At 48.1% G+C, this 27,903-nt stretch overlaps 1 protein-coding gene and 1 pseudogene across 3 annotated transcripts in view; both read right to left on the bottom strand.

The window, feature by feature from the left end:
* Positions 1-4,735: 4,735 nt before the first annotated feature.
* LOC127489550 (transmembrane protein 254-like) lies at positions 4,736-9,914 on the bottom strand (annotated as a pseudogene).
* Positions 9,915-23,096: 13,182 nt separating this feature from the next.
* The window catches only part of LOC103347245 (uncharacterized), a 45,456-nt gene continuing 40,649 nt past the window's right edge, over positions 23,097-27,903 (bottom strand). For all 3 annotated transcript variants that reach the window (XR_011382462.1, XR_011382461.1, XR_011382463.1), the window contains one exon: positions 23,097-27,724. The gene's annotated coding sequence lies outside the window, so the exon portion shown is untranslated. The remainder of the gene's footprint in view (positions 27,725-27,903) is intronic.

Genomic DNA, 27,903 nt, shown 5'->3' on the forward strand with positions numbered 1-27,903 from the left:
CCATTGCGCTGTGGGCTAAGCCACCACCTGTGATCTGGCATTCCATGAGAGTGCTGGTTCCAGTCCTCACTGCTCTACTCCCAGTCCAGCTCCCTGCTAATGCACCTGGTAAAACAGACTAAGATGACCCAAGTACCTGGGCTCTTGCTACCCATGTGGGAGACTGGATGGAGTTCCAGGCTCCTGTGAACCCCACTAGTGTGTCCCTGTTTGAGGCCCATCCACTAGTCCAGAGATTTTCACCTCTAAACCCTGAAGGAAAAATAATAATACAATCCACATTTGGGCTGGGAGCCTGGTGCAGCAAATGCCTGAGGGCTGCCTATTTGTTTCTATAAACTACATCCCATCCCCAGTGGGGTTTTATGTTGCTAACACTCACGCACATGGCCTGTGCTGTCGCTAACGAGGTGCAAGGATCAGGTTACAACCTGAAGCTTCTATTTCTTCAGGTCCATCGCAGGAGCGGGGGAGTCCTCCACCTGAGCTAGTCAGTCATCTTTGGCAGGAACTCCCTTCATGTCTCTAACTCACTAACTGTAAAATGGGGACAATGGTTGCCTTAAAAAGCTGTGGGCTTTGGATATTTTATTATCAGTGTTTAGAACAATGATGCTGAGCCATTTCTATGTCTTCTTTTCAGAAATGTCTATCCAGGTCCTTTGACCGTTAGTAACTGGCGCATGCTTTGTTGCTATTGAGTTGTATAGTTCCCGCATATTTTGGATATTATTAGATGTATGCTTTGCAAAAATTTTTCTCCCATTCTGTAGGTTTTTCTCTTTGCTCTGTTAATCATTTTCTTGGCTGTGCTGAAGCTTTTCAGTTTGTCTATTTTATCTTTTGTTGCCTGGACTTTTGGGATTAGAGCCATAAAACCATCACCCAGATTAACGTTATAGAACTTGCCCCCTCTATTTTCCTCTAGTAATTGAGATCTTAGATTTAAGTCTTCAATGCATTTTTATTTTTGCAAATGGCATGTGGCAAGGGACCAATTTCATCCTTCAGCATGTGGACATCCATTTCTTCTCAGCAGCATTGAGTGAAGAGACTGTCCTTTCCTGTGTGTTCCTGGCCTCTCTGTCGATGATCCATTGACTGCTAAATGTCCAGGTTTATTTCTGGGCTGTTTTCTTCTGTTCCACTGTTTTATACCTCAACTGCAGGCTCCCTAACTTCTCTGCAGTTTTCGGACTCTCAGTGTAAAGACATAAAGGGCCTCTGAAAAGCAAGCTGTTTGCTAAAACAAAAACTTCACCTATCTGGAACACGACCTCTTAAACTCAAGGCTGTTAACACTGTGGCTGATCAAACATGTTTAGACTTGAGCTCTATTGAGTCATAGCATATTGAATGTAGGAAATACTGTTAGTTTATAAATCGGGCCTGTTAGTAAATTGTGAAGCAATTTGTTTTGCTTTGGTCCTTTTTTCTATTTTTCCAAAGTATGCACGCTCTGAAAATCTTTAGGGTGGGGAAGAAAACAATTTAGTCCATTTGCCTTCCAAGTCGATTCCAGTAAGATGCCTCTGATTTTTTTCTCAGACTCAAAGCTTTTTTTTTTTTTTTTTTTTCTCATATCATTGCTAAGACTACAACATAAAGATGCCTCCATTTTTATTTTTTCCTTCACAGACATCAAAGCTCCTGGGCTGCAAGGGAGGGAGCGTCCCAAGGCCCAGAATCGGCCTCTTCCTGTGTGATGCTGCTGTGTAAGTGACTTCCCCTCACTGTGAGGCTGTGGATGGGTCTATGACCTGAACAGCCAGCACCATCTGCTAAGACCCCACCATAGTAAAATCCCACATAAGATGGCATGATTTTATACTTCTGGCACTGAAAGAAAATGCCTGAACATTCTTCACTTGCTGCAGAGTTTCTATCAAATGCTGAATGAAATGAAAACAAGAGGAAGTCCTATAATTCAAATACACTGGTGTCCACCCCAGTGCCTCAGTGTGTGTGCAAGAGTTAAGTGGGCCTCTGGCCGGCGCCATGGCTCACTAGGCTAATCCTCTGCCTTGCGGCACCAGCACACCAGGTTCTAGTCCCGGTTGGGGCGCCGGATTCTGTCCCGGTTGCCCCTCTTCCAGGCCAGCTCTCTACTGTGGCCCAGGAGTGCAGTGGAGGATGACCCAAGTGCTTGGGCCCTGCACCCCATGGGAGACCAGGATAAGTACCTGCTCCTGCCATCGGATCAGCGCGATGCGCCGGCCACAGCACACCGGCCGCGGCGGCCATTGGAGGGTGAACCAACGGCAAAGGAAGACCTCTCTCTGTTTCTCTCTCTGTCACTGTCCACTCTGCCTGTCAAAAAAAAAAAAAAAAAAAAAAAGTGGGCCTCTATAAACCTAAGAGGGATATACCCCGAAACCACAGCATTCTGCATTTCTCTGTCAGTGAAAAACTGATATTTGAACCGTACAAACAGTCCCATAAAGTCTATTTGAGACAGAATCAAATATGTGATAATATATCAAAACTGAGAAACACAAAAAAGCACTTGGTTGAAGAGATAACTCACAGCATTTTATTTAAATTAATCCATTTCTTTCTTTTTTTTTTTTTAATTTTTTTTTTTAATTTATTTTTTTGACAGGCAGAGTGGACAGTGAGAGAGAGAGACAGAGAGAAAGGTCTTCCTTTTGCCGTTGGTTCACCCTCCAATGGCCGCCGCGGCTGGCGCGCGGCGGCCGGCGCACCGTGCTGATCCGATGGCAGGAGCCAGGAGCCAGGTGCTTTTCCTGGTCTCCCATGGGGTGCAGGGCCCAAGCACCTGGGCCATCCTCCACTGCACTCCCTGGCCACAGCAGAGAGCTGGCCTGGAAGAGGGGCAACCGGGACAGAATCCGGCGCCCCAACCAGGACTAGAACCCGGTGTGCCGGCACCGCTAGGCGGAGGATTAGCCTAGTGAGCCGCGGCGCCGGCCCCCATTTCTTTCAATAACCTGATAGCACGGTCCCCAGCACCACCAATATTAGTCATTATTATTTCTCTTTGGAAAGGACTTCTTAAAAACTGGGTTTGATTTCCATGATGCTTAACTCCATGGTCAAAAATGGGGTTCCTTAGTGAAAAGCAACTCATAATCACAAGAGAACTAGAGAAAAACTTTAAGACAAATACCACCAGAAATAATTCATAGTCCATATTCTTTTTTCTTTAAAAGACAGAGCAAGCAAGACAGCAATCTTCCATCCACTGGTTCACTCTTCAAATAACCACAGTGGCTGGGGCGGGGCCAAGCTGAAGCCAGGCCCAGAACTTCTTTTGGGTCTCCCACGAGGCTGCAGGCCAAGGACTTGGGCCATCCACTGCTGCTTTCCCAGGCACATTATTAGCAGAGAGCTGGATCAGAAACGGAGCAGTTGGGTCTGGAACCAGTGCCCATGTGTGATGTGGAGGTTTAACGTGCTATGCAACAGGGTCGGTGGCCCCAGTCCATAATCTTTTATATTGTGGTTTCAATTGGAAGCTCTCTTTTGGGGGAGGTAGTTGTTTCTCATAAATGTCTGCTTAATACAAATAACTTGCCCCCTCCCCATATTATGGAAGGGGTATGAAGACTAGTCCAAAGAGAACAAGTAAGCCATCCTCTAGGGAAGGAGGCCTAATGGCTCCTAATGGTGACAGAGTCATCCCACCAGTCAACAGTAGTAAGATATATCCACCAGAATGGAAGACACTAACTTGATGGATAAACCATGAGCTAGACTCTTCAGAGCTGGAGGAAGACACTTGGAGTCTGGAGACAGTGATGGAGAACATGAAAGCATGAAAAAGAGACAGTTTCCCATGGGGAGTCTCACCAAGAGGTGACACAGTCAGCCAAAGGTCTTGCGGCTGTCTTTTGAGAGGACAGTGTATGCAATGAGTCCTGTAGTTTTCACATAAAAATTGGAATGATAATGAACGAGTAGAAAGTGAAGTCAGCAATCAACACTGGTCAAACAACTCCGTGCATGGCAGGGGGACAGGTAAGGTGGGGGAAGTAGAGCTAAGCTGCACCCTGAGCTGGAGCAGCAATCAACCCCTGCGAGCCACAGGGCACCGTGTCCCGGGGTCCAGTGTAGGGAAAGGACACTTCGGTCAGCAGCAGGGAAGGCCACCAGCCCTGATTCTCAGCGTGCCTCTATGTGATCACTCAGTCTGCCCGTTCCAACTTCCTTATTTTTCTCTGTAATTTGAGAAACAGAAGTTTGAAAGGGTAAGATTCTGCCTTAGAGGTGCCTAACAAATGTATAAGGAACTGATGTATTGTAGAAGTGTCCCTACATCTTGGTCCAGAAAGATGGAGAGAATTTAAGGGAAGGAGAGCTAACATGGTGGTAGTGCGGCCAAGATGTTTTAACAAGAAGGAAAGGAGCAAAGAAAAACCAACAAGCAAATCTAGCAAGCGTGTGTCTCAGCCCAGATGACAGCAGAGCCCACAGCGCCAGAGGCCCTTAAGAAGGTGGGGGGGAAGCCCTCTTCTGTGCTGAGTCCGCAGAGCTGAAGGCTAAAATCTTTTCCTAGTTCCTTAATTTACTTGTAAACTTGTATTTACTTTTCCTATTTCCTTGTTAACTAACTGGTCTATTCAAGCTCAACCACAGCATATTATACGAAAAATGAGTAACTGCAGGGTCCTAGATAGCTTTGAGGGACACTTTTTACAAAATAGAAATATCATTGAGTGAAAATGGCAGTCCCCGTCACCCTGGAAAGGTGTCTGAATTAAGTAGAGGAAACTTCTGTATATTTGCTTTTAATTTTGTTTTTGGCGCTTTGGTCTGTAAGCAATCAAGATGGAGAGATGCTATCCCAAAGAAGAAAGTCTGTAGGAACCAGAGTAGCTGAGCCCGACCATTTGTGATTCCTTTATACCTAAAAAAAAAAAAAAAAAAAAAAAAAAAAGTACAAAATATAAGCACCATAATTTTGATCTTATGGTTTCACAGGAAGCACTGTTTATTTATTTATTTATTTGACAGGCAGAGTGGACAGTGAGAGAGAGACAGAGAGAAAAGTCTTCCTTCCTCTGTTGGTTCACCCCCCAATGGCCGCTGCGGTGGGCGCACCGCGCTGATCCGAAGCCAGGAGACAGGTGCTTCTCCCGGTCTCCCATGTGGGCGCAGGGCCCAAGCACTTGGGCCATCCTCCACTGCACTCCCGGGCCAGAGCAGAGAGCTGGATGGGAAATGGAGGAGCCAGGACTCCTACCAGCACCCATATGAGACGCCGGCATTGCAGGTCTCGGAGGCTTTACCTGCTACACCACAGTGTCGTCCCTCAAGTAGCATCTTAACTGCAGGGCCAAGTGCCTGCCTTCAAGGTTATTTTAAAAATATGGCAGGGGAAAAAAAAAAAAAAAAAACATGGCGGGGCCGGTGCTGTGTCCCTGCTGCTCCACTTCCCATCCAGGTCTCTGCTATGGCTGGGAAAGCAGTAGAAGATGGCCCAAGTGCTTGGGCCCGCACCCGCATGGGAGACACAGAAGAAGCTCCTGGTTCCTTTTTTTGGATCGGTACAGTACTGGCCATTGCAGCCAACTGGGGAGTGAACCAGAGGATGGAAACCCCCCCCCTCTGTGTGTCTGCTTCTCTCTCTGTGCAACTCTTTCAAATAAACACAATAAATCTTTAAAAAGAAAAACAAAAAAATAAAAACATGGCGAAGTGCTTAAGTGTATGATTATGGCAGATATAAAGTCAAACATATACTCCAATCCTATCTCTGGTTAAAAGAAATTCAGAAAGGTATGTATTTTTAAAACATGGGATTTAAGAGACTATATTATAACCTGATTGTGTCCGTGAGCTCCTGTTTAGGGACTGGCACATGGAGGGTGCTTAGTAAATGTTAGTTTCCTGCCACCTCCAAGGTCATTTCTGTATCTACATACAGCGCAAAGTACTCTTTCCTACAGGATGATGACTGAATTAAAAATTACCAGGTATGAATTAAAAAAAAGGGAACTCAACAAAATACTACAAGTAGTTATTCCTGGGCAGTAGGATTTGGGAAGCTCCAAAGTTATACCATGTCTTCATGTATTCATGCATTCAAATTTATTTACTCTTTCATTGATCTCACAAATCAAAAGGAGTATTAATTCTGATTTATAGTGAGCTATGGCACATGCTAACACGTTAGATCCTTAAAGGACTGGTTTTAGGAACACAGTAAGAGAGACGCAACCTCCCTGGGCTTGTTCTCCTTCTCCCTTCAAAGAAGTGTACAACACAACACAGTCTTTTGGTTTTCATTAGAGGCTCCAAATGCCAGTCACAACAGCTGTCAAGCTGTGGGGCTGAGCCAAACACCCTCAGCTAAGACCTCAGGGAGGCCCAAGAGGCCACTGGGAAGGAGTCTCAGAACGCTTGGGCATTTCCTACCACAGTCTCAAGCCCAGAGAACAGTTTCAACAAAGCCACCTGGAAATCCCCTTGCACTCTGGCAAAGGGCGACTGTGTCACTCCAAAGCGTAGAGATGGGTTCAGCCTGCCCAGTGGGAGAGTAAAGGAACAGGACTTCACGGAGGACCCCACTAGCAGACGGTCCCGGAGGGGAGAACAAATTGTCCAAAAGTACAAAGAATCTTTTTCAGTACTCTCACATAGTAGTCACCTACAGTAGCATCTGCTGAGTAGGGTCTGTTTGGGGGCTTTTAACTTGCATTTAGCTCCAGAATTACCTGCAGACCTTCAAGAAAGAACAGACTTGTAGGTCTGAAGCAAGACCTGCCAGATCAATTTTTCTGGTGGAAACCAGACATGTACAGTGAAACAGCTCCTCAGGTGGTTCACTGTGGCATCAAGATAGGAGATTACCGGCCTAGGAAAGTAACTCAGCTCTTTCACACACTAGGAGGCAGACTCCTAATCTTTTGTTCTAGGTGCTGCTGTACAGACAATTAAAAAGTTAAAAAAAAAAACAAACAAACAAAATAACAGTCAGCCTAATGCACTAACGGAGTAAATAATAACTAACACAAACTAAATGGACTCACTCACCGAACATTTACTGAGTATTCCTGCGTCAGGCCCAGTATCAGACATGGGTACTCCACACTACCTCAGAGTGCTCTCAGCCTAGGCGTGCATGAATTATTTAAATGTGGTGGCTCAGCTTCTACCAGATACCACGAGAAAGGTGACCAGGACTTAAATAATGACTTACTTGCACAGCACCATGGCATACAAGGACTCTGCCACGTGAATCATCCAGGCAAACCAATACCTGAAACAACAACAACAAAGAGGTTAAGTTGCCCTTGGCACACCAGCATCCTACATTCAGGTGTATGATTCGAGTCTCGGTAACTCTGTTTCTGAGTCAGCTTCTGGCCAATGCACACCCTGACAGACAGCAGGTGATGGCTCAAGTGCTTGGATTCTTGCCATCACGTGGGAGACCTGAATGGAGTTTCTGGCTCTGCCTTTGGCCTAGTCCAACTCTGGCTGTTGGGGGCATCAGGGGGAGCGAAATCAGTGTATGGAAAATTTCTCTGTACCAAAGAAAAAGAAAATTTTTATAAGGATTTATTTATTTATTTGAAAGGCAGGGTTACAGAGAGGCAGAGGCTGAGAGAGAAAGAGCGAGGTAGAAGCCTTCCATGTGCTGGTTCACTCTCCAGATACCTACAATAGCTGAAACCGGGCCAATCACAAGCCAGGAGCCAGGAGCTTCTTCCAGGTCCCCCACATGGGTGTAGGGACCCAAGCACTTGGCCATCTTCTGCTGCTTTCCCAGGCCATAGAAGAGAGCTGGATTGGAAGTACAGCAGCCGGGACTCGAACCGGCAACCATAAGGGATACCGACACTGCAGGTGGCGGCTTTACCTGTTAATGCCGGCCCAAACCTATTTCTACAAGTCAGTCTAGTTTAAGGGGGGAATTGTCTGATGATAAAATCTAACAGAAATCTGGAAAGATTCCTAAACGTGAACTAGTGCCACTCTTCAATACCTAAAGGCAACTGCAGGCCTTCAAGGTCTCCAGCGAGACCAGCGTGTCGTTTCTGCAGCTCTCCTTACCCGTTGTGCAGGAGGGTGTGATGATGGTCCACCAGGTACTGAGTGAACGAGCCCAGGAGCCCAAGGCTCTCATAAGGGATGCTCTGCGGCCAGAGGACAACCCACTGAAAGAGAACCAGAGGCACAGAGAAACCATTAGGGCACCTGAAGACCGGCAGGTAGGAAAGAACACCGATTCTACCAATCTAACTACCGGGGAAACAGGGTCTGAAGGAGGGCACCCGAATCTCCATCCTCTATTTCTAAAAAGCAGCTCCAATGGATGTGTGCCACAAAGAAACGAGGTGATGATCAGGCTCCGTGCACTGGCGGAACGGATCCGATTTTTCATGAATTCCACCCAAACATTATTTCCTAGACTTGTAGGAGTCTGCGTGCTTTGGCCAGCTTCTGTCCTGCAAGCGGTGGCTTGGGCTCAATCTCACAGTTAGAATCATGCTCTTCCACTCTTGCACACCACGCAGACATACACGGAAAATCAGACTCGCGAAGGTTTAACAGCAACTCCTCGTTCATGTAAGGTTTTTGTGGTGACCTTACCAACTCCTCCTCAGGCTCTGTTACAAGCCTTTCTGTGAATCACTGTCAACCCCTCCAAAGTTTAGTGCTCCACTTAGATCTGCACCAAAGGCAACACTACTTCTCCCAGGATGCTGTTTAAAGTCAATATTCCAATAAAGTACAACATATCACTGCGGCCTCCTAACCACGCGGTGGAGAGGGGCTGGCATCTGCCAGTTCCACTAAATCCCAACTCGAACCTTCAGTTTCCCAGCTTGTGTGTTCGAACAGGGTCGCGGGATCCTGGAACAGAAAAGGCACTCGGGAAAACTAGAGTCCCACGCCTCCATCCTGCACACGGCGAAAGGAGGGCGGAGGTGGTCAGAGCGACGCCGCTGTGGAAATGACACCCGTCCAGGTTCCAGGATCTCCCGGGAAAGATCCAAACTAGCTTCGCCTTCCTCCTACATGATACCGGTTTTCCCCAACCTGTTTCCGGGCGTCTTTCCCGTTCGTTATCCTGGAAGTGAGACGAAAGTCACTCCTCCCCGCAGTAGAGCTGTCCTCCTGCTGTCACACCGGTTCTTGCTCACCAGTGAAATCCTAGCCCTCCCTTGGCTTTATCCGCCGTTTTCCAAGCAACTCCCCCTGCTTCAAACACTCTAAACCTTCCAAAACCCCGCTTAGCTTCCGCTGGCGTTCGTAACCTAGGCAACCGCCAGGCGCGCATGCGCACCGACGCCGTTCCCATGGCGCCCCTCGCGCTCCGACAGCCCGCAGGGCCAAAACACAGGCGCCCGCGTCCGCGCCCCGCCCCTCACCGCAAAGTATCCCAGCCCCAGCCCCGTGACCAGCGAGGGCAACGGGCTGGCCGTCCGGAAGTAGGCGGTAGCATCCCTTGCGGCCTTCGAGTTCGCCAGCACCATCGTGAAAGACCCAGGCGCTCAGTCCGCAGGTGGGGAGTCGTGCCCGCCCCCACCTGAGGAAAGTAGGCCAACCGGTTTCGCAGGGCCTCGAACACCTGCCAAAAGCCTTGGCAGCCGACTGCGCCTGCGCCTCCTTCCGGGTTCTGTCTTCCCTCCCCGCTGGGAGGCGAGAGAGCGAGAACTGCGCCTGCGCGGGCTCTCCTCCAAGTGGAGGCGGAGGCCTGCGTGACAGGAGCGCTCGCTCCAGGCGGTTGTCCCAACTCGGTTGCCCCTACCGTGTAGTAGCCAAAGGAGAGCGTGATGACCGCCAACCAGAACACACTGCCCCTCTGGAAGTAGGCCGCGTTGCCTGCCGCCATCGCCATCGCCATCGCAATCGCTGCAGCTCCTTACTGGGGTGCGCGGCCGGCTCTGCTCCCAGTGCAGTGGATGTAGGGCCAGCAGGGGCGGGCCTGGGCGGCTGCTCCGCCCAACCCGCGAGGAGGGAGGAGGGCCCCGGGCTTGCCAAGCAAGGGGGTGGCCCGACCAGCCGCGTCTTGGCCTGGTCATTATCTGTAGGGGACACCCTTTCCAAGCGTCGCTCTCTGTAACGCTGTCTTTCAAATACATACATGTTTTTTAAAGAAAGATAAATAGGGGCCGGCGCTGGGTGCAGTGGGCTAGGCCACCACCTGTGGCCCTGGCATCCACATATTATAGGCATCCCTGAACTATGACCACTTGACCATGACGGATGTTTTTGATTGCTGTCAATTTTGATTTGTCAGTATATTAAAAATTTTCCATCTATGTTCATCAGAGATATTTGTCTGTAGTTTTTTGTTGTTGTGTTCTTGTCTGGCTTGAGTATCAGGGTAAGGCTGGCCTCCAGGAACGAGTTTAATTTTATGTAAGGTATACAAATTTCATGTATTTCATATATACAGATTTAGGAGCATGGTGATCCTTCCCACCCACGCTCCCATCCTTCTTCCTCCTCCCTCTCCTAGTCCCAATCTTAATTTTTTTTTTTTGACAGGCAGAGTGGACAGAGAGAAAGAGAGAAAGGTCTTCTTTTACCGTTGGTTCACCCTCCAATGGCCGCCATAGGTGGCACACCTCGCTGATCTGATGGCAGGAGCCAGGTACTTCTCCTGGTCTCCCATGGGGTGCAGGGCCCAAGCACTTGGGCCATCTTCCACTGCACTCCCTGGCCACAGCAGAGAGCTGGCCTGGAAGAGGGGCAACTGGGACAGAATCCGGTGCCCTGACCGGTACTAGCACCCAGTGTGCCGGCGCACAAGGCGGAGGATTAGTCTAGTGAGCTGCGCCACCAGCCATCGAATCTTAATTTTTACAAAGATTTATTTTCAGTTTACTTTATACTCATTATCCCTACACTAAGTAAAGAGTTCAACAAACTGTAGAGACAAGGGCTGTAAACCATCATTGCATCTGAGTGTCAATTTCACTTCTATAGATTACCTTTTAGGTACTCTTAGTTACCATAGGCAGAGTGACAGAGATGGGAGGCAGGAGAGAGAGAGAGACAGAGACAACCATTCCATGTTCTGGTGCATTCCCCAAATGCTCACAACAGCTGGGATGGGGCCAGCACCAGGCTGAAGCCACAGTCAGGAAGACTCCATCTGAGTTTCCCGTGTGGAGAAGAGGAACCCAAGTACTTGGACCATTTGCTGCCTCCCAGGCACATTAGCAGGAAGCTGGGTTGGAAGCAGAGCAGCCAGGACTCGAACTCTCCTCTCCCACATGTAAATTCACACGTAGTGCAGCAGTAGAGGGCTGTCCAGTAGCGCCAGAGGAGTGTGATGAGATGTCTACAGAGCAGGATGGGCATGTGCTGAGTCACAGCAAACACCCCACACTCTCCCAGTGTCATCGGATGGGGAGAACAACATGAAGAAAGCATCGTGCATCTGGAGAATTAGGGTAGTTTTTGGTTGCCAGAAGAAACAATGTGAAATTAAATTTCGTTGCTAGAAGAAACTGTGAAATTGTCTGCAGATCAAAACTCTTCTGATTCCATATTCCACTCAATGCAGGGCTGTCCCTGCCTTTCCAGACAAGAGGTTAATTACCCTGATTGGCAGGTGGGCACAGAGGTGTGGTCAGATAGGGGCATGAGGTCACTCGGGGTGGGGTGGAGGCCTGATCTTCCAGCTCACAAATGTGATCAATTTTTATTTATTTCTCAATTTTATTTATTTATTTATTTGAAAGTCAGAGTTACACAGAGAGAGGAGAGGCAGAAAGAGAGAGAGAGAGAGAGCGAGCTTCCATTGCTGGTTTCACTCCCTAATTGGCCACAATGGCCATAGCTGTGCTGATATGAAGCCAGGAGCCAGAATCTCCCCCAACACCCCACCCCCAGTCTCATCGGGTCCAGGGACCCAAGGACTCGCTCCATCCTCCACTGCCTTCCAAGGCCATAGTAGAGAGCTGGATCGGAAGTGGAGTAGCCAGTTCTGAAACTGGCGCCCATATGGGATACTGGCGCTCCAGGCCAGGTCCTTAGCCTACTGTGCTACAGCGCTGGCCCCAGGAGGTGGTATTGAGATGTGGGTGGGACCAGGGCGGTTTCTTGCCCAAGGGTGTAAAGCTCAAATCATTGTGATGACTGATGATGATGATGCTCAGTAGGTTTCCTGCAGGAATTGGGTATGGAGGACATTCGTTCATAACTGCTTCATGGTTAGGTGAGAGGCGGCACAGAGTAAAAAAGTAATGTTGGCTGTTGTTCTTACTATTGTTGCAGTCTAGTGGATTAAGCATTGAGATGTCTGAGAAAGGGTCAAGCAGGTAGCTAAAGTTGGGTTTGGGAAAATGCACATTCATTGCTGGCGCCACGGCTCACTAGGCTAATCCTCTGCCTGTGGCGCTGGTACTCCAGGTTCTAGTCCGGTTGGAGCACCGGATTCTGTCCCAGTTGCTCCTCTTCCAGTCCAGCTCTCTGCTGTGGCCTGCGTAGAGAGTGGAGGATGGCCAGGAAAGCGCCTGGCTCCTGGCTTTGGATCGGCGCAGTGCTCTGGCTGTAGTGGCCTTTGTAGGGTGAACCAATGGAAGGAAGACCTTTCTCTGTGTCCCTCTCTCACTGTCTAACTCTGCTTGTCAAAAAAAAAAAAAAAAAAAAAAAAAAAAAAAGAAAGAAAGAAAGAGAAAAAGATAAAGAAACTGCAATCTCATTAAGTGGGCATTTGACAGAAAATCATTAGGAAAACTCAGTGTGCTGGAAGTCAGTTTGATGAATCACCAGTTTACAGTTTACCGGATTCACCAAACTGATGGGCTGTGGCTTTAACATGTCAGGTCATGGAAAAAAATGCTACATTAAAAGAAAAAAAGATTTATTAGGGCCAGTGTTGTTCACTAGGTTAAGCTGCTGCTTGCGATACTAGCATCCCATATGGGCATCCATTTGTTTCCCAGTGTTGCCACTTATTGTTAAAGATGTATTTATTTATTTGAAAGGCAGAGAGGCAGAGGCAGAGAGGGAGAGAAAGAGAGGTCTTCCATCCGCTGGTCCTCTCCCCAGATAGCCACAACGGCTGGAACTCCGCTTCTGATCCAGCTCCCTGCTAATGTGCTTGGGAAAGCAGCAGAGGGTGATCCAGTTGCTTGGGCCCCTGTGTTGTACCTGAGTGAGTGTAATCAAAGGAGCACCACACATTGATAAAATTTGATGGTCCTTTATTGCCGGCGGTGGAGAGTGGGCTCATGCCCAAAAGAACTCTCGACCCTGAAGCCCAAAGCAACAGGGTTTATAAAGGCAAAAACTGCAAAATTGGGATGGGAATACATGGTTGCTAGGATCGGGGGGAATACATGGTTATGGGGGTCAAGCTGACCTAAAACCGATGCGAAACGAGTATCAATTATAATCTTGACAATGCCAGTTGCAATCTTAACAATTTCAATTATAATCTTGACATTAATCCAGGTATTGGTTTTAATCATATGTAGGGCATAGACAAATTACATTTTTATCATTAACCCAGGTGCAGCCTATCCACTTCCAAGCTTGAGCGATCATGCTAGGGGGTTTCTATGCTCTGCCTAGTGTGATGTAGTGGACTGCTATTGTTCAACTGTTTTAGACCATAGTTTCAGAGCAGAGCCTCACGGTGTGTGTGTGGGTGGGGGGGGCACCTTCCCAGAATGGAGTCTCAGGTTCCCCAAAATGGAATCCCTACTGTCAAGGTGTTACTTCACCTGCACCCACATGGGATACCTGGATGAAGCTCCTGGCTTCTGCCTGGCCCAGGCTTGGCTGTTGCAGCCTTTTAGGAGTAAACCAGCAGATGGAAGATCTGTCTTTCCCTCTCTCTATGTAAGTCTACCTTTCAAATAATAATAAAGATTTATTTATTTATTTGAAGGCAGAGTTACAGAGACAAAGTGGGGGGAAGGGAGAGATATGGAGGTCGAGATCTTTCATCTACCAGTGCATGCCCCAAATGGGCACAATGGCCAGAGCTGAGCCAGGCTGAAGCCAGGAGCTTCTTCTAGTATCCTAAGTGAGTGCAGAGGCCCAAAGCCTTGGGCCTTCTTGCACTGCATTCCAGGCACATTAATAGGGAGCTGAATCAGAAGTGGAGCAGCCAGGAATCAAATTGATGTCCATGTGGGATGCTGGCATTGCAGACAGCAGCAGCCTAACCCACTGCACCCAACTCTGGCCCTGAAAATGCTACATTTTGAACAGGTAAACAACGAACTGAACATAGGTTTGGACTTTAAGTTAAACTGTTGACATCACAGAAACAATGGGGGAAATGAATATATAAGTCATTGATCCCAAAAGTGAAAAAAATTCCAAACTTCTGGGAAATAATAATAATAATAAAAAGTCCAGAGAAAAGACATTTAGGAAACACAAGTCCACTCTGTAGAGCACCAGAATCTCAAGTTCATTTGTTACCGCACTTTGCTTTATTCTTTTTTTTTTTTTTTTTTTTTTACAGGCAGAGTGGACAGTGAGAGAGAGAGACAGAGAGAAAGGTCTTCCTTTGCCATTGATTCACCCTCCAATGGCCGCCGCGGCTGGCGCGCTGTGGCCAGCGCACCGCGCTGATCCGATGGCGGGAGCCAGGAGCCAGGTGCTTCTCCTGGTCTCCCATGGGGTGCAGGGCCCAAGCACCTTGGGCCATCCTCCACTGCACTCCCTGGCCACAGCAGAGAGCTGGCCTGGAAGAGGGGCAACCGGGACAGAATCCGGCGCCCCGACCGGGACTAGAACCCGGTGTGCCGGCGCCACAAGGCGGAGGATTAGCCTAGTGAGCCGCGGCGCCAGCTATTCTTTTTTAAACTGATGATCTTTATCAAAATTGTCATGCTGATAACTTGATTGTGGTCAAAGCATTTTCTTCCAGCATCACTGGGAACTCTTCCTGTAGCACTTGAAACAGGTGTCAGGCTGGCAGGACAGAGTTTTTCAGTTCTCAGACATGTACAAGCCTGGTGGGAGCTCACAGTTGGCCAGTGGTGATTCTCCAAGGCCAAGCTGAACAGGAGTGGGAGCCAGGTCATAGAGCTGCCAGGAGTTCCCCCAAGTTCTGGCTTTTCCTTGTAGGTGATAATTGGGAGGCATGTGTTTCTAAAGTTCACCTGAATACTGATTTCAAGGACTATGTTTGTGCTGGTCACACCTACACGGCAGGGCTCAATACACAGGATTGGGTGTGTGTTGGTGTCATAGGCAGGCATATAGGATAAGCTGTGGCTTAGCAGGTTATCGCCCTAGCCTGAAGCACTGACATCCCATATGGGTTCCAGTTTGAGAACTGGCTGCTCCACTTCTGATCCAGCTCTCTGCTGTGGGCTGGGAAAGCAGTGGAGAATGGCCCATGTCCTTGGGCCCTGCATAAGTGTGGGAGACCTGTAGGAAGCTCCTGGCTCCTGGCTTTGGATCTGCGCAGTTCCGGCCATTGCAGCCATCTGAGGAGTGAACCAACAGAGGCAAGATCTCTTTCTCTCTCTCTCTCTCTGGCTTTCAAATAAATAAATCACATTTTAAAGGTTTTATTTATTTATTTGAGAGATAGAGTTACAGAGAGAGAGAGGGAGAGACAGAGAGAAAAGTCTTCCATCTGCTGGTTTCCTCCCCAAATGGCTGAAACAGTAAGAGCTGGGCCAATCCAAAGCCAGGAGCCTGGAGCTTCTTCCTGGTCTCCCATGCGGGTGCTGGGGCCTCAGCACTTGGGTCATCTTCCACTGCTTTCCCAGGCCACAGCACAGAGCCAGATCTGAAGAGAAGCAGCTGGGACTGGAACTGGGATGCTGGTGATGCAGGTAGAGGCTCAGCCTACTATGCCCCAGCAACGCCTGTAAATCTTAACAAAGCAAGGTCAATGCACTACTCCGTGAACATCCCCCAAAGTCAAGGTCCACAGGAAAAATATGTAAACTCTCCTGAGTTGTTCAGGTAGAAAAAGAGAGATTGTCCAATAGAGGTTGATGATTTAGAAGGTGAACCCTAAGATTGGGCAGTGTGGGAGCTGGTATGTTGACCTTTGCCAGTGATGTCTAAATAATGGCATGAGAATAGAAGTGACTGCCTGGAGTTGGGGAGAGCATAAAAGCAAGTGAATTCACCTGGTCAAAATATTCTTTGAAACAAGTTTGATGGAAGAGGGAAAGGCACCATCTAGTGGAAATTCACGGTGCTGAGGTAATGAACTTTAATTGCAGGAAAAAAAAAAAAAAAAGCCAGGGAAACCGGGCTAGGTCCAACTTAATTTTTTAAAGATTTATTTATTTATTTGAAAGTCAGAGCTACACGGAGAGAGAAGAAGGGGCAAGAGAGAGAGAGAGAGAGCTTCCATCCTCTGGTTCACTCCCCAACTGGCCGCAATGGCTGGAGCTGCACTGATCTGAAGCCAGGAGCCAGGAGCTTCTTCCAGGCCTCCCATGCGGTGCAGGGACCCAAGCACTTGGGCCATCCTCTACTGCTTTCCCAGGCTGTAGCAGAGAGCTGGGTCAGAAGTGGAGCAGCCTGGACATGAACCAGTGTCCATATGGGATGCCGGCACGGCAGGCGGCAGCTCTCCCCACTATGCCACAGCATCGGCTCCCCAACTTAATTTTAGTTTGTTTTCTCTCAGCCCTAGTCTCCTTTCAGATGTCCAGTTCTCAAACTATTCTATGGAGGTTTTGGCTGTTTTGAATGAATTATTTCAATGATTTAATTACTGTATGATGTTAGACTTATATTGACTTTTTAAGATTTCTTTTATTTGAAAGAGCTACAGAGAGAGAGAGAGAGAGAGAGAGAGAGAGAGAGAGAGAGAGAATCTTCTTCCCAGATGGCTGCAACAGGCAAGGCTGGGCCAGGCCAAAGCCAGGAGCCTGGAGCTTCTTCTGAGTCTCCCATGTGGGTGGCAGTGTCCCAAGCCCTTGGGCCATCTTCCATTGCTTTCCCAAGCCATTAGCAGGGAGCTGTATGGGAAGTGCAGCAGCCAGGACATGAGCCAGCACCCGTGTGGGATGCTGCCATACCCACTATACCTTAATGCTGGCCCCTTATGCTGACTTCTGAAAACCATTTATTTTTGTGTACCTGAGAGGCTGAGTGAGAGAGAGCAAGAGAGAGAGAAACCTTCTGTTTGCTGGTTCACTCCCCAAATGTCTACAACAGCCAAAGCTGGGTCAGGCTGAAGCCAGGAACCTAGAAATGCATCCAGGTCTCCCAGTGTAGGCTATAGGGCCCATGCACCTGAGCCATCACCTGCTGGTTCCCCGGCTACTTTGGTGTGAAGCCAGATTGGGAGCAGAGTAACTGGGACTGGAACCCACACTCTGCTATGGGCTGGGGGCATCCTACATGGCAGCTTAACAAGCTTTGCCACAATGCCTGCAGTCTTATATTCTTTAACGTCCTCATTCGCTGTGAGTCTCTGGCCTCAGCAGCCTCCAAACTCTCAGTTATCAGTTATCATTTGGCCAGGGCTAAATGAGAAAATTAGTTCCCATGGGTGTTCAGTGACTGGAGATACAAATGGAGATTTTGGAAATCCTGTTGTGCCTAGGGGGAGCTGTGTGTAGGGTGTGGCAGGGGCTGGAGAAGGGCTGGGTCTAAGGCGTGCCTAGGGTGGCCATCCCAGGTTTATATTAAATGAACGCTGTCCCAGCAGCCCTCACTTCACTGCCCAAGAAGACGGTCTCAGGAGGGCTCCCAGACATGGCTACCAGTGGTGAGTTTCCATGTGCGGCTTTCGGCAAGGCCGGGTTCTCGCTGTCCTGGTGTTCTGTGGTGCTTTGAGCTTTCGTCTTTCAGAAGTGCAGGCTCGTGGTCCAGGGGCCACTAGTGTCACAGGTGTCATTGTCTCTGGCTACCGCATGGCTGAATGCAGGGGTAGGATTTCCCAAAGGCTCAGGTGTTTAAAAATTAACCCAACTTGGGGTTGCCTTAAAAAGTTTTCTGCATTTTAAAGATGTACCTGGAAGTAGTTTAGGTAGAACAGTGTCTTGGGTTCCCTTCAGAATGAAGGGGTGGGAGGTGTGGGGAAAGATGGGAAGGGTAGGGGGAGGAAACAGCACTGGTCATGTAATGCTGGAGCAGGGAACTTCACAGTGTCGGTGGAATAGTGGAATTCAGAAATGTTTTGGTGCAAACAAACTTTGAAACCAAGAATAGGTGTTTCATGATATTCGTTTCTCTGAGGACTTCTTCTATTGGAGCCAAGTTAGATTCTTCAGGCAGCGCCGGTCGTTATGGCCATTTGGGGAATGAACCAATGGACGGAAGACCTTTCTCTCTGTCTCTCTCTCACTGAGTAACTCTGCTTGTCAAAAAATAAAATAAAATAAAATAAAATAAAATAAAAGCTGGAGTTCTGAAGTCTTGGGGTTCTGGCCCTGACTTCTTTCTCTAAACAAGCACTGGGTGAGAGAAGTCCTGGGTCAGCGCCAGTCTGTCTGGCAGCTTGTGAGTGTGACATCTCAATCAGCTTTCAGAGGCCTCCCAGCTCTAGGAGGTCTTCAGAAAATCCTTGGAAAGTGCCCATGGTGGAGGGGGAGCCCTCTCAGCTCCTCACTCTGTCCTGGAGGCAAAATCCAAGGCCCCAGAACAATGGTGCCCTTAGGGTGTGAAGCCCTTCCAGAAGCTGCTCTGGACCACAGGGGAGGGAGGGGCCTCCCAGGTGAAGATTGTGGGCTCAGCTGCCAGTTTTACTGCTGAGATTTTATTTAAACAAACAAATTTGATTTCAAACAAAACAACCAGTGTGTTTTTAAAATGTGTGTTAAAGGTATACAAATTGCTGGTCAGAAATACTGGGAACTTTTCCTGTGGAGTTCTAGTGAGTGGCCGGGCTGGGGGTAGGGACCAGATACCCTGGAGCACCTCAGCGATAGATGCTCCCCAGGGAAGTTTTGCTGGGAGCAGAAAGCGCTCTTATCCCCTCTTTGCCTGTTCTGAAGGAAAGAGTGCCAACCAACAGTGTGTTCTCTGTTTGAATTTGGGTTTATACAAAATGCTTTACACCAATTATTCATATAATCTGTATGTTTAAAAACATTTATTTATATTTATTTGGAAGGCACAGTTACAGAGAGATAGAGAGAGGGATCTTCCATCTACTGGTTCACTCCCCAAATGGCAGCAAACGGCCAGGGTTGGGCCAGGCCGAAGCCAGGAGCTTCTTCCTGGCCTTCCACATGGTGCAGGGGCCCAAGCACTTGGGTCATCCTCTGCTGCTTTCCCAGGGCTAAGCGGGGAGCTGGAAGGGAAGTGGAGCAACTGGGACTTGAGCTGGCACCCATATGGCATGCTGGCACTGGAGGCAGAGGCTTAACTTGCCATGAAACAACACCAGTCCTGAATGTATAATTTTTTTTTTCCTGGACAGGCTGAGTTAGTGAGAGAGAAACAGAGAGAAAGGTCTTCCTTTTCCTTTGGTTCACCCCCAAAATGGGCGCTGCGGCCATCGCGCTGTGCCAATCCGAAGCCAGGAGCCAGGTGCTTCCTTCTGGTCTCCCATGTGGGTGCAGGGCCCAAGCACCTGGGACATCCTCACTGCCTTCCTGGGCCACAGCAGAATTGGACTGGAAGATGAGCAATGGGGACAGAATCCGGTGCCCCAACCGGGACTAGAACCTGGGGTGCCGGCTCTGCAGGTGGAGGATTAGCCAAGTGAGCCTTTGGCCCCGGCCCTATAATACTTTTAAAAAATTTTTGTGGGGGCTGGCGCTGTGGCACAGAGGGTTAATGCTCTATCCTGAAGCATCGGTATCCCATATGGGTGCCATTTTGAGAACTGGCTGCTCCACTTCCAATCCAGCTCTCTGCTATGGCCTGGGAAAGCAGTGGAAGATGGCCCAAGTCCTTGGGCCCCTGCACCCACGTGGGAGACCAGGAAGAAGCTCCAGGCTCCTGGCTTGGGATCAGCACAGTTCAGGCATTGCAGCCAATTGGGGAGTGACCATCAGATGGAAGACCTCTCTCTCTCTCTGCTTCTCCTCTCTCTGTGTAACTCTGACTTTCAAATAAATAAATGTTTTTTAAAAAAACCCACATAGCTCCATTTCACTGCCAAATGCTTAAGATACTTCTTAAAATTTTATTTGAAGGTTTATTTTATTTATTTGAAAGGCAGAATTACAGAGAGGCAGACAAACAGAGAGGGAGAGAAAGAGAATAGGGAGAGGGTCCTTCCATCTGCTGGTTCACTCCCCAGTTGTCTGCAATGACCAGAGCTGTGCCAACCTGAAGCCAGGAGCTCCTTCCAGATATCCCATGTGGGTGCAGGGGCCCAAGGACTTGGGCCATCATCTGCTTTCCCAGGCTGTGGCAGAGAGCTGGATCAGAACGAGTGTCCATTTGGGATGCCAGCACTGCAGGCAGCAGCTTTACCTGCTACTCCACAGTGCCAGCCCAATCCAGCACTTCTTACTGGCACCTCTCTGTCGCGCTGTCCCCCACAGTCCTGCTCTAGTAGCTACTTGGTGTGCAGGTGTGCTCTGGGAGCAGAGGCTAGAGAAAGCTGAAGGAAGGGGAGTCGAGGAGAACAGCAACGGGCTTTCGGGGTTTGTGTATTTGGAGGTTTGGTGGCTGACTTTCTGACCCTTTCCTCAGCTCTGCTCTCGCTCTCCCCCTTCTCTCTCCCTCTCTCCCTCTCCTCCCCTCCCTCTTTCTCTCTCCCTCTCTCCCCATCTCCTTATCTCTCCTTCTCTCCCCTGCCCTCTCTTTCCCTCTCTCCCTCTCTGTCTCCACACCTGATCATTTGCGATGTCCACACTATATTTTGAATGTCACAGTTTCTGTGATGAAGTGTCTCCGGTTTTGCCTTAGGTAGTCTATAGTATGTTCAGATTGACCTTTTTAAAAAGATTTATTTAAAAGACAGAGTGACAGAGAGAGACACACACAGAGATCTGCCATCCTCTGGTTCACTCCCCAAATGGCTGCAATGGCCAGGGCTGGGCCAGGCAGAAGCCAGGAGCATGGAACTCCATCTGGGTCTCCCACATGGGTGGTGGGGGCCCAAGCACTTGGCCAGTTTTCCACTGCTTTCCCAGGGGCTTCAGCGGGGGGCTGGACTGGTAGAGCAGATGGACTCAAATCATTGCTCATATGGGATGCTGATGTCCTCAGGGGTAACTTAACATACTGCAGCCCAACCCCCGGCAGCTAGGTTATACCCTTTGAAGCAGACATATGAAGGTTGTGAATTTGGTTTGCAGTCCTTGTAAGTTTTTTCACTTAAATTCTGATTTAAGAAAAACAGGATTGCCTCGTGTCAGTTCTTCTGGTGGCCTCTGCAGTAGAGAACTGTGCCAACGTTGGTTTGTCTGTAAGGTCTGCTCCCCTTCCAGCATCCGGGAGATGAGCACACACCAGACAACAGGTTTAGACCCTCGGTGCTTTCCTCCCGCTGGCATGTCTGACACGGGTGAAGGAAAAATGACCTGTAGACTTGGTGTTAAATCTTCAAGTGCCATTTAGTTGATTGACACAGTGGAGAGTATGGCCACTTTCGACTTCATTGCATTGAGCAAAAAAGCCCACGCAGTGATAACAAGCAATAGGGGTACCAGACCTATCTTTGTCAATCCGTGTTAGTCCTTTGACACTTTGCCCCCATATATTTAAATTATTGTTTACCAGATTGTCGTCAGCTGGTTTATTTACATTACCTCAATTACTAGTGTGGCTGAGTGTTTTCCCACCATCTCTGTCTTTGTAGTATATCAATTTTCACTAAAGAAAACCTTCTTCACTCCTGTTACCTTTATGACCTAAATACTATCATCTTCTCACCATAAGTTTCAAAAGATATGCCCACAGTCCATTATTCATTTTATTATGACTAGGTAAGAGGGAAGGTATCACCTTTCTAAAATTTTATTCTCTCACAGAGGTCTTTTGTTTTTCTGGATCTTGCTAATATTCTTGTGTTTTCTCTCTCTGTATTTTTCAGGAGATGGCCATGACAACATAGAAACACAACATGGAAGAAGAAAAGGAAAAGCACGCCATAAATTTACACCTGAGGAACTGCACATACTGAATCAATCATTTGCAGAGAGTCCTTATCCTGACTATACGACCAAGGAGGAACTGGTCAAAAAACTCCATTGTTCGTTTTACACAATCGAGGTACATAAACTACGTAGATATTTACATGAATATGTCTTTGTGGACAATAATAAAAAATCAACTAATTATGAAAAAGTATAACAGCATTTCATCACATAAAACAGCGTTGAAATTTGGTCTCATTTCTTCTTCATGTCATTGTGGATGTGACTATATTAAAGTATAGTATGTGTTATTTTTGAAAAAGATTTATTTATTTGAAAGTCAGATTTACACAGAGAGAGAGAAGGAGAGGCAGAGAGAGAGAAGGAGAGGCAGAGAGAGAGAGCAAGGTCTCCCATCTGCTGGTTCACTCCCCCCCTGGCCTCAACAGCCGGAGCTATGTTGATCCAAAGCCAGGATCCAGGAGCTTCTTCTGGGTCTCTCATGTGGGTACAGGGGCCCAAGCACTTGGGCCATCTTCCACTGCTTTCCCAGGCCATAGCAGAGAGCTGGATTGGAATGGAGCAGCCAGGACTTGAACTGGTGCCCATATGGAATGCAGGTGGCAGCTTTACCTACTACACCACAGCGCTGACCCCAATTACTCTCATTTTACAAAGGAGAAAAGTAAAGAGTAGAGGTTCCACAAAACACTTAGAGTAAGGTATGAAGTAATACTGCTAAGTTATGGCAGATGCTTGTTTGTTTTGGGTATGGCCTTTGAAGAAAATGACATTTAGAATATGATTTAGAATATGTTGAATTAGGAATTCATTCTGGAAAAGCAGTTGGAGTAAAATAAGCAAGCTAAAGGAATGTATTTTTTTTTATCTTTTATTTAATGAATATAAATTTCCAAAGTACGACTCATGGGTTACAATGGCTTCCCCCCCCCATACCGTCCCTCCCACCAACAACCCTCCCCTTTCCCACTCCCTCTCCCCTTCCATTCACATCAAGATTCATTTTCGATTATCTTAATATACAGAAGATCAGCTTAGTATACCTTAAGTAAGTATTTCAACAGTTTGCTCCCACACAGAAACATAAAGTGAAAAATAATAGATGATTTTTTTAAAATGATGATGAAATCAGATCAGACCTATTGTCATGTTTAATCCCAGTGAGAGTCAAGTTGGGAATTGAAAATTTCTTTCTTTTTTTTTTTTTTTTTTTTTTTTTTTTTTGCAGAAGATCAGTTTAGTGTACATTAAGTAAAGATTTCAGTCGTTTGCACCCCCATAGAAACACAAAGTGAAATATACTGTTTGAGTACTCGTTATAGCATTAAGCCTCAGTGTACAGCACGTTAAGGACCGAGATCCTACATGAGGAGTAAGTGCACAGTGACTCCTGTTGTTGACTTTACCAATTGACACTCCTGTTTATGGCATCAGTAATCTCCCTATGCACCAGTTATGAGTTTCTAAGGGAATGTATTTTGAGAACAGCTGCTTCACGTCTAAATGCAGAGGGTGCAAATAGGTTGGTAGAAGATTTGGAAAAGTAGGGATTTGCTCATACATAAGGGCCCGTGCCTCCTTTGAAGGCAGATGGGAATCTGGAATTGTGCACGATTACATGATTTTAATTATCATAAATGTATATTTATATATACATTTACATATCATATTTACTATAAATGCATTCTCGTATTATAAATATAATAACACAGGAAGCCCCTGGAAAGCGTGCTTGCATTTTTCATGTCTTACTCAAGGTCACGAAGCAAATCAGTGATGACGCTGATCCTAAGATGAACTACAAAATTCTCCTACATTGGCGAATATATAGACTCGAAAGTAATTTCTGTTTCATTTCTTTTTTAGAACTGGTTCCAAAATAAAAGAGCCAGACTACCAGCCAAGAAGAGACGCAAAGTGCTTGAAGCCAGGATGCCATATGCACTCCCTGTCCAAGGTCCCCCAGGTGTAAGCCTGCAGAATTCCCAGGAGTGGTTTCCCAACGCTGCCCAGGCATCTGTGCTGGGCGGAGCTGTCTGCTCCACTCCACCCACATGGGAGGTTCCCAGCCCGCTCTACGGCTCCTGGGATTCTGGGGTTCGAGGTGCTCAAGAGGCACCGAGCTATGCTCTGGAGAATCAAGGGAACGTAGGAGGTGGATCTTTTCCCCGTGGCGTTCCAGGAGCAAGGTTTAGTCATCCTTTTTCATCCGCACCGTATTTTGGGAGGTCCAGGTCAGAGATGAGGGTCATGCAGCCTGATTGGCCTTCCCTGCTACCCGGTGTTCCCAGTGCTCAGGGAGCGATGCAACAGCTGCAGGAGCAGAAGAGCTCTTTTCGTTACCCACCATGTGAAGAGTGGCAGCAGAATGGCTGGGGAACGCACCCTCAGCAGCCCCAGCAGCCTCCGGATTACTGGCAGGAGCTGCCCTCCCAGGACCAGTTTCCAATGCAGCAGAATCACAACAGCGCAGAGAACAGGGTGCCTTTTCCTCTGTCCCAGCAGCAGCCTGGAGATCGTCAAGGTGATGGAGAGCTCACGTTCTTGCAGGTGTTGAGCACAGCTCTGCGGGTACTCAGTTCTCCAACAGAACCTCACGAGCAAGATACGCAGCAAGAAGGTGCCCGAGATGCCCAGTTCTGAAATCCAGGACATTTTGAAAGAGGAACACACCGGTGCCAACTTCTGGGACTAGAAATGTGGCTGCAGGAAATGGCATTGGGCTTTTGAGTCAGCAGATGCCTGTGATACTACAATTGTGTACCTGGGAGTCGAAGGTTCCTGAAAGAAAGGAACTAGCTCATAGTGTACATCCTTTGTGTGCGTGGCTGGTTAGGGTTGTGGACGTATTTTCTATCATGTTGGCATTTATATTCTTGAAGGACATTTTGTACTGGTAGTTATTGTAGGGGGTTGTGTCATGTTAAACTAGGATTATAGGAGTTAGTTATGCTACCTTTCTTACTATTTTCTATAATTTTGTACAACACTACACTTAGCCCTTCATTAAACGTTTGGATTTTACAATGACGGCTCTGATAGATTCATTATAGGGAGATTTTGCCTCCTGATCTCATTATCATTGATTAGAAACTATCATTTCTCCTTGAGTAACTTTTGAGATTATGATTTCTAATACTAAGTTCATTTCATCTAGGGATTTTAATTTACTGCTATAAATCATCTGAAGTACCATCAGGGCTTTCATTCGTAGAGTATTTGTGTATGTAAAATGTGTTATTTTCAAGTTTTAGACTCACATCTTCTAATCTTGGTGTTTAATTGCCAGCTATTTGTCCCTTGGAAGAAAGGTTTGCAGAAAGACCCAGGTTGCATGGACTCCTTTAAATTTCACCATGAGTGCGGTCCCTCGTTTTGAGCAGTGTATGTGGCTGCCTCCCAGTAGGGAAATGTGAAAAAACAGCTCTCCCCGGGCTGGCGCTGTGGCGAAACGGGTTAACACTCTGGCCTGATGCCGGCATCTCATGTGGGCACCGGTTTAAAACCTGGCTGCTCCACTTCCGATCCAGCTCTCTGCTACGGCCTGGGAAAGCAGAAGATGGCCCTTGTCCTTGGGCCCCTGCACCTATATGGGAGACACAGAAGAAACTCCTTGCTCCCAGCTTTAGATCTGCACAGTTCCAGCCGTTGCAGCCAACTGAGGAGTGAACCACCAGATGGAAGTCCTCTCTCTCTCTCTCTCTCTCTCTCTCTGACTTTCCTCTCTGTGAAACTCTGACTTTCAAATAAATAAATAAATATGAAAAAAAAGCGACATGTCTCCAGAGGCTGGTGCTGTGGTGTAGCGGGTAAAGCTACTACCCCATATGGTTGCCAGTTCAAGTCTCGGCTGTTCCACTTCTGATCTAGCTCCCAGCTAATGCACCTGGGAGTGTGGTGGAAGATGGTCCAAGTCCTTGGGCCCCTACACCTATGTGTGAGACGCGGAAGAAGCACCTCATCCTGGTACAGGTCCAGCCATTGCGGCCTTTTGGGGGAGTGAACCAGTGGTTGGAAGACTTCTGTCTGCCTGTCTGTCTCTCTGTCATTCTGCCTTTCAAATAAATACATCTTTAAAAAAATTCTGTAACTCAGACAGTAGGATTTAGACAACAGGCAGGGGCATGGGCAGGGGCACAGCATCTAACAATTTATTCTCTTTCTTGTTTTCCCAAGAATATTCCAAGAAGGGTGATCCTGCAATGCTGCACCCCAGGGATTGGGCCTCACAGCAAGGAGAGCTGCAAGAGCCCAGCAGGAGTTGGGTTTTGAACACACGATGCGTGCTGCTGTGGGTTGCTTGAGCAGGTAGGGCCCTCTTGCTTCTCTTTTTCCTCTATCCCAGCCACGCCCTCACTCTACAATCCCTCAAAAATGGCTTCTCACAGAGGCAGTAGTTTTAGGGAGCTGTACTTTCCCCGTCTCCTTGGCACAATAAAGCTCTCCTTTGAACTGCCGTGGGAGACCGATCATTTGTTGACTCCCCAGGCAAATGGACCCCTTTTGTCTGATATATGGAGGGGCAGGGGAGCTGCTCTAGGACTTGATGAGAAGTGTCCACTCCAAGCTAGAGGGGTGGGCATGCGGCCATATTTGTCCTGTAGTTTGGGGCCTTCTCAATACACAGTTGCTCCTTATGCACAGAACCCTGGAAAGCCAGCCAGTCATTTCCTGCGACCTCTTTCAAAGCAGGACTGGGGACCGGAAGTGTGCAAGTGTGTCAGGTCCTGTCCTGGTCACTTGAGTTGTCAGGCACCACCCAGTGACAACCTGAGGCAGCAGGCACTGAGTCTCTGGCCCTAGCACCTTGCATCTGAAACTGTGCAGAGAAAAGCCCAAGAATTGTTTCTGGTGGGAACTGGGACTTTGTGTCTGGCTACTACAGACCTTCACTCTGTCTGGTGTGTGGAGGCTCCAAGGGGCCCACTGTGCAGTGCGGCACAGTGCAATACTTCCAGCAGGGAGCCAGAATCAGGAACAGCAGGGTGACGTGTGTCCGGGCAGCTGCAATGGGGAGCCTGCTAAGGGGTTGGGGCAGTCCCTGCTCAGCTCTGTGCCTCCCCTTTAAGGTCTTTGCATGTTCCTCTGCGACCTCTGCTGGCCGGTGGTTGTACTGCAGAATTTTCAGGTGGACATAGTGTACCTTAGAAATGCATTATTCATTGACTCAGGTGAGATGTGGTCAAAATCAACTCCTAGAGGACATTTCGAAGGTATTTTTAAGTGCTCCATCTCCACCGAGGTCCCTCTTAGCTTGGTGAGCCTGGTTGTCCAATCGCCACCACAGTGGATTCACAGCTGCCACAGACATGCTGATGCTTTCCTCAACACAGACTGTGTGATCCAGACCCACAGGAGAGTCTGGGTGGGGGTGGGGGGCACATCTTCCTCTTTGCATGCCCTCCCTACAATGTCCCAAAGTCACACTGAGCCCCATCAAAGCATCGGGCATGGACGCCTGTGGGGCCACCTCAGGGCTCAGCTCCTGGTCCTCCAGTGGAAAGTGGTTCCTGAGAAGACTTGGCCACGGCCACCCATCCTCAAGGCCACCCCACCTGAGCCGTGTGCCAGAGTGGACCCTGGGTTTGAGTCCCAGCTGCTCCACTTCTGATCCCGCTCCCTCCTAATATGCCTGAGAAAACAGCAGAGGAGGGCCCCTGCATCCTGTGGGAGACCTGGAAGAAGCTCCTGGCTCTTGGCTTCAGCCTGGCCCAGCACCGGTCATTGCTGCCATTTGGGGAATGAGCCAGTGGATGGAAGATTTTCCTCTGTCTCTGCCACTGTTGTAACTCTGCCTTTCAAAAAAAGAGAATAAATATTTTTTAAAACCACCTTTCTTTGCCAGTCTGGGAAATGTGACATTGTAGATTTAACATTATGCAAGGAGATGCTACCAGGAGTATCCAAAGCCAGGAGCAAGTGAGCAGCACCTGTGGGTGGTCAAGGGAGGATATTGGAGAAATAGGTCTGCTTG

The sequence above is a fragment of the Oryctolagus cuniculus genome, chromosome 15, assembly GCF_964237555.1.
Source record: "Oryctolagus cuniculus chromosome 15, mOryCun1.1, whole genome shotgun sequence".
NCBI lineage: Eukaryota > Metazoa > Chordata > Mammalia > Lagomorpha > Leporidae > Oryctolagus > Oryctolagus cuniculus.